Raw genomic sequence first — 11,622 nt, 5'->3', positions numbered from 1 at the left:
CAACTGGAATACTCATCTGCTTGGGATAGTTTAGGTGCACTCTCTCCAGAGGAGAGTAGTCTTTGAAGGAATATGGATCCCTATTTTGGTAAATAAAATTGCAATCTATCTAGTAGCTCAAGGGCAAATCTGGAAATCATCCTTGACTCTTTATTCTCTCTCATCTCTCATATCCAATCAATCACCATGCCCCTCCTGCCCGTTAAGGGATTTTATTTGTATGTATGTTTTACATTCCTAGAAAAAGAATCCCAGGATTTTTCCTCCTGGGTGTTTTCATCTTGCTTCTTCACAGCCCATGATGCCAGTTTAAATTGTCAATATAATGAAACCAAACAGATGGGATGGGAGCAGACTATTCTGCCATTTTTCTAGGTTTTTGAGCTGTACATCAAATCTGGGGCTGATCACTCCACACTTGTTCAACCTGCCTGTGAGGTTCACAACAATTTTCCCAGCTCTGTGATCATCAATGATTTCAAATTTGCCAATGTAACCGTGCTTCATCACCACAGCTAGAAACCAGATGATGATTTTGGAGCACAACCTAATAAAGACTTGACATTTGCTTGTCTTCTCGGCATTGTTGTTGCTCTTGAGAACACCAACCAAGACACTCACTCACACTATTATGGAGGCATGGAAAGATGCGGAAAGAGTTTGATTCCTCCTTTTTTAATATTTATTCATCCCTCCATCTCTCTCTGTCCCCTCTGTCAACACCCTATTTCAACCTGCCATCATCTGTTGCATTGAACACACCTGTTAAAGCCTCTACCCCTTTCCAGATTGTCACTCAGTAAGTTTGGGGCACACGTTAGGCATGCATATTCTATTAAAATTCCCTAGATGATTCTGGAGCACAATTTGACTTTTCATTCTTTCTAAGTATGTGAAGCAACTATTAGGAAATGAAAGAGAGTAGTGGAAATTTATATGGGTCTATATGTTAAGTGGGAAAAGACCAAAAGGAGAAAAAGAATTGTCTAACACTTCTGTTCACCAGTTAAGGCTCTCTCTTTGTACCTAGGCATGTTTCCCCATTCCTAAGTATCCATCCAGGAATTGACTCCTTTTTTATTGTCTAATCCAGAAGAGTGACCTCATTGTGGCTCTGTCAGAGGGCTCGTAAGGCACTGGCAGACCAAGTTAGGAAATATCTGGGCTTGCTAGAATATTGTAGGACTCTTCCAATTATGAACAGGGATGACCACTTTTGAATTTCAGGTCATAGGAAAGTTTTCCTTCCAGCTGTCTTGCTGAGGTTGGTTTCTGTCAATTTTCAAGAAAGGGGACCTTGCACTTGCTGTGGTGTCACTAAGTGTTCCACTTTATGTAACACAGGCTTCAGAACATTGCTCTTAAATATATGTTAGGGTTGGGCTATTTAAAGCTCAAGACTTATGCTGCTCAGACATGAAGCACAACACTCCAACATAGCTTTAAGTTATGCAAATGGCTTCTTCTCAGTTGCTGCAAGAAGCTTTGTTTGGTGATACTGGCATGGGGCCAAACAGGTAGCGTGATATGAGTAGGCAGCCCTCCTACTCCTTCTCAAGTGGAAGGCTTCCGCCAGTGCTGTTCTCAAATGTGCAAATGGGGCAGAAGCAAGCCTGAAGAAAGACATGTTTGGAAGGTAGCATGATTTTGTTAAGTTCAGCCAGAACCTGAATAGAAGGTGGAAGAGCTAAGCTTCAGTCTTGGCTATGGCTTAGGGGAGGTGATGTCTATTCTCCATTCTGCCTCTTGGTCCAAGAGGAGAGCTGAACTGGATCTTCTGTTTCAAACATAAGATTTTACTTTGTAAAGACCCTAATATTGGCAAGTATGCATAAATAACATGCATCAGTAGACATTACATATCTATATTCTAAAGTTGATGGTGCCCTTTCTCCTTTAGAGATTCAGTCTGATTAATTTGGAACCTAGTCAGTCCCAAGGCATGGAAAGTCCAGAGTTCTCCATGATTTCTGTAATTTCCCAGGCTCATCACCTTGTCTGTTTCACCACTCCCATCTCTCTGGGTGAAAACTCAGCCAAGTTATTATAAAAATCCACAAACTCCAACATTTTATAAGCTTAAGTAGAAGTTTTTCAAATCTGGGAAAGAAGAATGCAGGGAAGAATCACACCCTAATTTCTATGGCCTCTTGCAACTTCCTGGCTCCAGTTTTCTTCCTCCATGTGTGCTCCCTCCTTCTCTGTCTTTTCACACTCCCTACCTTCCCTAACCCCAGATCACCCTGTTATGCAGAATGAATTGGCTCCTGGGGGCAGTGGAGGCAGGTGGGGCTCAGCCTCTATCTCCAAACTTGCAAGCCCACCCACAAGCCCCTTATTGCTAATGCAATTCACTCTTCTTAGAAAACAGGTTTGGATATAGATAGTTTTCTCTCCCTTGCTGCATATTTGATATCTTACCATGTGCTCAGGTGTATCATGCATATGGATACAATGGATACTGTGGAAATTTTAGAATGTACAGGTGGTTTCTCCTGCAGGCAAGCTGTGTGATGTTATTAGCCTTGAGCTATATAAAACCACCAAGATTTTAAAGTTTGGATCTGCACTATTTTGAGGCAAAAAAGAAAGCGATGTTGAGGAAGAGTGTGAGAAGAATCGGAGTGTTTATGTATAGATGTGCAACTTCCAAAGTAAAAGGTGAAAAATATATAAACTATCCTATGAATATTAATAAGAATACTTGGCAAAGCACTCTGAGTTCTCAGAAGAAAGACGCTACATAAGCACAAACTTTACCTCATTAATCCTAACAGCATCCTTGTGAGAAGAGAGCCAAGGAAGGTTTTCCATTTTAAAGAAGAGGAAATGGAGAAAGGCGGAGACATAACTTGTTCCTAAAGTCATCATCATCTCTGTTGCAAAGGACCTGCAAAGCCCTCCTTTAGAAAGTCGCCTCTCCCCAGCCAGCCTCCTGCTTCATGATTCTTCTTTACTGCTAGATGCTGCTCACCATTTCACCTGTCAGTCTCATCCAGCCAATCAGATAAGAGTTTCCTGAGGTTAGAGCCTGGGCCCTCTATTTCCTTGACTTCTCTTTCTCTCACTGCAGCCATCCAACAGAAATTAGGACTTAATAAATATTCAATAAATAATTATTCGTTGATGGGCAGTGAATGTTGTGTGGAAATGACAATCGTCGAACTAGCTTTATTTCCCCTTCCAGTCCTTTAATTTTTTTTCTTTAGTTATTTTTCTCTTTTTATACTATGTTTATAAAAAATTATAAGTAATATGAATGCTGTACTTTTGTAAATAAATAAATAAATCGTTGTAGACTTTCTTCTATCGCTCTCCTCCTAGACTTAATCACTGCTTTATGAACAGATTACGGAGAGCTTTTAGTAATATAGTCATATATTTTCTTTCCCATCCTCCTGCCTTGGTCTTCTAATGACTGGGGCTATAGTCACATATCACCACATCTGGCTAATGATATATTTTTACAAATACTACATGTATATAGTGAAAAACTCAAAAGGTGTTTTGAAATATATTCTGTGAAAAATAATTTATCACTATGCTTTTCCCCAGGGCCACCTGGTTTAACTCTGCAGAGGTGATTGCCATTCACAGTCCCCTGTGTGTCCTTTTAGATATGTCCTATGTTTCCATGAGTATACATGTGCATATTATTTTTATTCTAAATAGTAGTATATTATAGAGATTTCTCTGTACTCTTTTTTTTTTAAAGAGAGAGAGAGAGAAGAGAGAGAGAGAATTTTTTAATATTTATTTTTCAGTTTTCGGTGGACACAGCATCTCTATTTTTTTTATTTTTGTGTGGTGCTGAGGATCAAACCCAGAACCCCATGCATGCCAGGCGAGCACGTTACCGCTTGAGCCACATCCTCAGCCCCTCTCTGTACTCTTTTTATTTTTTGAATGACATAGCTTGGGGATTGTTCCAGGTCTGTATTTATGATTGACTCATTTACAGAAGTCTTGTATGGCCATATCATTGTTTACTTTCCTACTAATGGAGAAGAGTATTTTGTTGTTTCAAGCAATGTTCTGATGAATGATTTTCTACTTATATCACATTTCTTATGTGGTAGGATATCTATAGAATAAATTCCTAGGAGAATTATTGGCTCAAATAATTTTTGCATTTAAAATTTTCATGGACATTGCTATATTGCTGTCCATATAAACAAGTTGTCCCAATGCACACTCCCAATCACAATGTAAGAGAGAGTGATATTTCATTAATTTTTTTGTGGTGCTGGAGATTAAACCCAGGGCCTCATGTATGTTTGGCAAATACTCTACCCCTGAACTACATCTCCAGCGTAGCTAGAACATGATACATTTTAGGAAAGCTATATGTATGAGATGAAAGCATGGGGGAAGGTGTATGAATTAGTTGCAGCACAGTAGCATGTCCCAGTGTAGTGGCTGATGGCCAAGGTTCACCCATAGAGTTAACCATGTGTTTGGCCCTGTTGTGAGCTCTTGTATTCATCATCTCAAAACAATTCTGAGATTTCTGTGTGATTTTATTGAAAGGACTTTAAATTGGCACCTTGTTTAATAGTTAATGTAGCTATTAAAAAAGAACAAACATTTATTGAATATCTCCTGCAGGTCAGAAACAGAGATAAACACTATGCTGTATCAGTTAATCCTAGGAAGTAAGCATTATTTTCCTCCATTTTTTTTTTGATGAGGAAACTGAAATTCATGTTAAGTAACTTGCCCAAGATATACCATGAAATTAAAGAAGGCCTCTGGAGCTCTTTCTTCTATGCCACATTGGCTTCCTATGTTGCTTGTGTGATTTGGAAGATTAAGGAAGTCCTCAGTCAACTGAAACTGCATTTTTCTGAGGAAGAAGGTTATAAGTCCAGCGGTATTACAGCATGAAAAATGTCTGAATATCTATATTTGAGCTTGTCAGTAGAAACACAAATCACCTGGTAACCAAGGGATGTTTTTTGCTGTGAAAACCTCAACAATTTTGCAGCTCTCTCCGACATGGGGAAGGTCATACAGACAGTTATGTCATCACAGATGATGACCTGCTCAAAAAGGAGTGGATTTTAATCTTGCCATTATTTTAAGATTTGGCTACCTGAGGAAAGGGAACATAAGGGAGTGGAACACATTATTTTCACATTAAGATTCAAGGTAAGCTGAGACACTAACAGTGGCCAAAATTCATGCCCTGTGGTTACTGCTATGCTGAAATCCTGTGGAAAGGGGAGTTTCACTTCCAGACACAGATTGACCACCAACAGTTCAAGAAGACCTATGCAGTCATCTGTTGGTCTTCCCCTCCCCCAAAAAAAGAAAAACCCCAAAACTGTCATGTACTTTTATAGGAAGCCAGGGATGGCACTGTGTGTCTCTTATGGACTTGAGTTCAGAAGATGGTGCTGGCTGTGAAAGTACCTTCTTTTTTTAATTTTTTAAAATATTTTTTAGCTGTAGTTGGACACAATACCTTTGTTTTATTTATTTATTTTTATGTGGTGCTGAGGATTGAACCTAGGGCCTTGCATGCACTAGGCGAGCGCTCTACCACTGAGCCACAACATCAGCCCTGAAAGTACCTTCTTAATAGGGGTATATTGCACACTGCTCCTGATGAACAGCTCTGATACAACTAATTGGCTTGGTTACAACAATTACTTACTATGTTCTTGCCAGTCTGTGAATATCTCCATGATGAGTCACTGGAAGATACATGGGATGTAAATTCCTGTCTTTATGTACTGCATACCGAGGCGTTGCTAGTCTCTTTGGGCAGATAAAAACACAGACACAACCAATAAAAAAAACAAAAAAGAAGGAAAAAAAAAAACAAGACAGTGTCTGATAAACTCTATCACAGGATATGCTAATAGATGACATTTGTCATTTTTCCAAGACCTATATGCTTTATTATGGAATGAAAATATAACATATAAGATATGCTGTAGTAAAAAAAAAAAAAACACAGACACATGAAAAGTTACGAGAAATACCTCCAACAAATATTTGTTCAGACTGTTTTGTGAAAGGCACTGAGCTAGATTTTCAGACTACAATGAAAAAGAAAAGAGATCTGGTCCTTGCTTTTCTTATTTACATGTAGATGGTGGCAACAGGCTATCAAACAGTTAACACTAGGTGAGAGTAAGTGCTGGAGATAACTTAAGCTACATTAGGTTGGCTTGGTGGAAGAAAGTGCTAAGTACAATGTGAATGTGGAAGTCAAGAGTGAGCATGTTCTTCCTTCTGGGTGGAAGGAATCTTCTAGAAGGCAAGTGTGGAGGTCCTAAGTTCTATTGACCAAATATTTCAGTCTTTTGTCCTTCTGGTTCCTGTAGGATCATATGTTCCTACCCTTTGAACTCAAGCTTGACCCTATAACTTGTTTTGAAAAACACAAATAACATTGATATGCATCTCTTCTTGCTGGAAACCTTGAGGCACGTTAGAGTAACCATACCTTGGCTTTCCACTGTTAGACTGATCCTCATGGACACATATGTTGAGAGGAAGTCTCTGCTAGTCATTGTTCCCAGAGGACGATAATGAACTGACCTCCTAGCATTTAGAAGATTTATGTTGTTGTGTTTTTGACTCACTGATATTTTGGAGACTTTTGTGCTTTTAAAGCCCATTCTGACTCATGAGTGGGTCTGCCATCCACTTAATTTATTTTTAAGGGCTAAGAACAAATTCATATAAAGCTACAGGTAAGAGTCTTATTATTTTAGAGCTTCTGATTTAGTTGTGGGGAAGTTAGGAGATGAAACTAGACACAGAGCAAATAAAAACATAATTAGAAAGACTTTAGATTATGATAACTCTGATCCAGTTATTGAGATAAGAGAGTACCTTTTTAATACGGACTACTTAGAGAGGTGGTCAAATGGCCTCTCTGAGAAGATGATATTTGTAGCTGAAACCTTGTGAGTGATTATGGATCAACCAGATCAAAACCCAGCAGAGTGTTACTGAGACAGGAAATAGTAAAATCCCTGAGGTCAAGAAGCTTGACTTGTGTGAGGAATAAAAAGAGAACAATGTCGCCCAAATTAGATTCCTCTCAGGAGATGAATGTGGTAACAATTGAGGTATCAGAGAGGTAGAGACTGATGTTCAAGCCTACAGTACAAATCTTGAATTTTATTTTATTTAAATATTTAAAAAAATTTTTATCTTTATTTTAGTTTTATGTAGTGCTGAGAATCGAACCCAGTGCCCCATGCCTTCTAGGCGAGTGCGCTACCACTTGAGCCACATCCCCAGCCCCTTTTTTAAATGTTTTAAGCAGGGGAGTCATATGATGTTATTTATATTTTAAAAAGATCATTGTGTGATCTTCACAGGAGAAGGTCAAGAATGAATTGAGAAAGACTCCTTAGGAGACAACTGAAACCTTCTGCAAAGAAATTTTGGTGGTTTGGTTTAGTGTAGAAGCAGTAGAAATGGAGAAATTGGGACATATTTGAGACATATTTTGCTGATGGATTGAATGTGCCCGGATTTTTGGCCTGAGTTAAGTGGTCAGTGTCATTCACTGAGAAAGAGGACAGGAGTAGAATTAGGAGGGAGATTGGGAGGTAAATGAAGAATTCTGTTTAGATAAATTTAATATTCACAGTAGATATCAAAGATAACAAGACTGTCTGAGACTCTAAATAGATGTTAAGCTGAAATAAAACAAGGAGTCATCGGCAAATAGATGACACTTGAAGCCATGAAAGTGGCTGATATCTGGAGAATGTGTGCAGATAGAAGGAGAGTCCAGGACTCAGCCCCTGGGAACTCCAAAATTTGGAGGCTGAGGAGAAGAGCAGTTATGACAGAGGACTGGGAATGAGTGACTAATGAGATAAGAAAAACAGCAGAAGAGTGCAGTGTTGGAATCAAGAGAAGGAGCATTGAGAAGGGAGGAATGGTTAGACATGCTGAACAGTACGGAAAGCAGGATGGGATTAGAAGATGGATGTTTTCATTGACATGGCACAGAAGAGATTGTTGGTGAACTGAAAAGAACAAATTAGTGGATCTAGAAGCTAAATTGCAAAGGGTGGAAGAAGGAATGAATGTGAAGTGGAAAAATATCAGAAGCTATGTGTATAGAAGTTGCAAAAGCAAAGAAAAGCAATAGACTGATGGATAGATGGTAGGCGGATGGGTCCTTTGTAAGGATAAAAGTTTATAAAGTATGTCATATGGTCATAAGGATGATTCAGGGAAAAGAGAATGAAGTGGGAGGAAGGGAGGGAGAAAGAAGAAAATGAGAAGGAGAAAAGGAGGAGGAGGAAAAAAGTACTTGGAAGCCACGGGATTAAGAGCATCAGCAGAAAAGAAGGCATTGGCTTTGATCTTGATGGATGGTTAGAAGTTGTGAGGGCAGAAAGGACATTATTAGTAAAGGTGCATATGATAGTTAAGATGGTGTCTTGGTGCAAAAAGTAGAATGGACTGAAGCCATGATTTATTAAAGATATATTAGAACTCAAGAGTGAAAATACTTGATGAAATTGGAGAGTTGAAAGGGAAGTTTGCTCCATGCAGAAGTGCCTCCTACCACTGATCAATAGATGCCCATCTAGGCTCCCTTCAAAGGGGATGGTGGATTGCAGAGATCCTGGTATCTGAATCGGCTATTGAATTCATAAATTAGGCCATGAAAATCAGGATAAATTTTAGAGTAGAATGGAACTTCATTAAAGAGTACTTTAAGCAGCTTCACAGGAGGAAACATTGAAGACTGGAGCAGGGAGGTCCTGGAAGCCAAGAAGCCAGGCTGGAAGCCAGTGGGACAGAGGCCAATAAGGATGGTACCACTGGGATTGGAGAGGGAGGGAGGTAATGTGGCAGGAGATATTAAAGGCCACAAGAGGAAGTATGTTGAACAGAAGGAGGTTTAAGAAGGGTGAAGGCAAAATGTGACGACGTATTTTTGAGCCTAGGAGGACAATGGTGGTTTGAACAAAACCAGAGAAGCTGTGAACAGAATAGGGTAGGTAAGGGCTAAGGAACTTGAACTTTGGGAGTGTGTTTCGTATGAGTGATTCTGGAGCCAGGATACTAGATTAATCTATAAAAGGAAAATGTAGAAAGAGAAAAGCTGGACACAGAAGAGAAATGGGTGAGTGAGGGAGACACAGGAGAGCAGTGGATCAGAGAACAGAGTTCCAAAAACTTTGGTGTCACATGTGGCAAAGAGAGGCAATTAGGCTGAGATAACCAGAAAAGCTACATCTGCTTAGTTTACAAAGGGCTTTCATCAGATTTTACTTCTTTTACATTTTAGTTCTACTTCATAATTCTGAGGTAGCCAGGTTATGGACTCTCACTTTCAGAGAAGAGAATTTCTCAAGGTCACATTTGCTTCAGGTCCACAGAATGGTAGATCTCTAAGTGAAGTTCCATGACCAGCAGCACCTGGGAGCTGGCTAATACCTAGGCTCCACCTCAGAACCCAATCAGTCACACTGGGGCTGGGCCCCGGGTAACCTGTTGTCCAACGAGGCTTCCAGGTGAATCTGATGCACACTAAATTTGAGAACCACCAACTGCCAGAAAGAAAGCATATTCGGGAAGGAAGCCAGATGCCAGAGGGTTAAGGACTGAATGGGAAGTAAAACACAAAGGCAGCTGGAGTGATCACTTTCCCTAGTTAGCTCTGACCTCATTTCCTGGGGTTGTGGCTGGAGGACACTCCTTTAGGATCTCTGGATTCTGCTTATTTAGTAATAGATTTTAAAATTTCTCTTTAAAAATTTAGTAATATTTTGCTTTCCATTTACCCATATATTATTTTGCTACTACATTATTTGTTCAGTGCTGTTGTATTGGTGGCGATATTAACTCTCTAATTAGAAAGCATATTTTATTAGTAGAAGGAACTTCATTTTTTTAAAAAAGCACTCTCATGGTACCTAACATAGTAGTGATCAGCATTCCATAGTTTCTTTAAGTAAAGGCTCATTAACATATTGATGCCTCTAGACTGTAACATGCGGGCATGATCCTGCTATGGCTATTTAGGAAAGACAGGAATAAAAACTGGAGCAATTGGGGCCTAAGCAAGGGTGTGGACTGGGTATGGGACTCTTTCATGGTGCTTAGAAGCTTTGAGGAACATTAAAAAGTAAGACCGACAAGAGATAAATGGTGGGATGATTGCTAATTTGGCAATGGTTAGGGAATTAACACAGTTTTAGTTCAAAAAGAAAAATCTGAAGAAGCTTTTCTCCTTAACTGTAAGCTCTTGGCCATAGAAGAGAACAAGTACATTTAAAGCAAATGCTTTCCATTCTCGCCTGTTTATCCACAAGATTTGCTGCTCTAGCTGTTGTCAATAAGGGCAGCCTGCTTTTTGACTTGATGGCCATCCACTGTTCATTTCAAGCCCAAGATCTGGGTCCTGACCTTCCCTCCTTGGCATCAGTTTGATTTCTTTTCTAATCTTGCCTCAACATTAGCTGTGAGGTTTTCTGCTCCTTTTAGGGATTAAGATGGCTGATTTTCTCTCCTTAAGGACATGGTTCTTTATCATTTAGTTTGTGTGTCTTTGTGTGTGTGTGTGTGTGTGTGTGTGTGTGTGTGTGTAAAGAAAGGAAGTAAACAGATTCTGAAGGTACAATTGTTTTCTTCCTATTCTGGTCAGGTATGTCTCCCATCACATCCAAGAGGTCAGTCAGGGTAGGAACCATCACATTCTCAGTCCTCAAATAACTTCTGCTTGAAATAATTTTTGATTGACTAACTTTATGGGGAAAAAAGTAAAAGAGGTTTTGGCAATCTTCAATAGGACAGATGGAAATGTGCCTGGCAGGGTTTGATGTTCTAGGATGAAGTTTCCATCATCTTTTGTCTAATCACAGAAGGTGCTTTGGAGTAAGAAAAGTAAAACTGAGTTTGATATGGGCTCATTTGGCTAGATATGTACTAGTCGGACATGGCATTTTTTGGCATGGATGTCTGAAGTTTTCTGTAGTAAATAGGGATCTCAGTGAGCATTTGATGAAGAAAAGATGAGACCCCAACAATTGCAGTATTGAAAAGAAAACATTAAAATAGGAAACTAAAATATACACATGTGTCTGTAAGGATCTGTATATGCAGACAAAAATACATTTATGGACCAGACAAGAGCCGCAACTCGAGGAAAGACCTAGGATAGATACATGAATTGACAAAGCAGTGAATATCACTGGCAGAATATCACTAAGCTTAGGGGAATGAGCAAAGCAAAATATAAATGCAGCTTATATTTTAATTAATGAAAACACATGCAGCCGTCCTGTGAAGTGAGTCAGTGTTCCTCATTTCACATATGAGGAAACAAGGGCAGAAAGGATAAATGACTTGCCATTTTGCCAATCAGAAGTATCGCCCCAGCCATATTGCTAGCATTTTCAGTGAAGTTTCAAAGAATGACTTTAATTTCAAATTCGGTCTGGGTTCATGCAAGACCACTGTGGTGATATTTCCAGTTCTCTGAAGTCACTTGCCCTGTCCTGCCTGGGAGATAGATAATGGTCAATAAGGATTCACATGGAAGATATGGAAATTTTAAGTGCTTCTTATGATGACTTAAATTAGCACTTGTCTTGCTTTTTTTTTAATATAAACTTCCCATCCCTGAGT

General features: G+C 39.3%; 1 pseudogene; it reads right to left on the bottom strand.

Annotated features, from left to right (window-relative positions):
- Nucleotides 1-237: 237 nt before the first annotated feature.
- On the bottom strand, nucleotides 238-6,524 carry LOC107136615 (annotated as a pseudogene).
- Nucleotides 6,525-11,622: the final 5,098 nt, after the last annotated feature.

This window comes from Marmota marmota, unplaced genomic scaffold (assembly GCF_001458135.2).
Source record: "Marmota marmota marmota unplaced genomic scaffold, marMar, whole genome shotgun sequence".
Taxonomy (NCBI): domain Eukaryota; kingdom Metazoa; phylum Chordata; class Mammalia; order Rodentia; family Sciuridae; genus Marmota; species Marmota marmota.
Note: the sequence above shows the minus strand (reverse complement) of the source record. Positions and strands in the feature narration are given on the sequence as shown.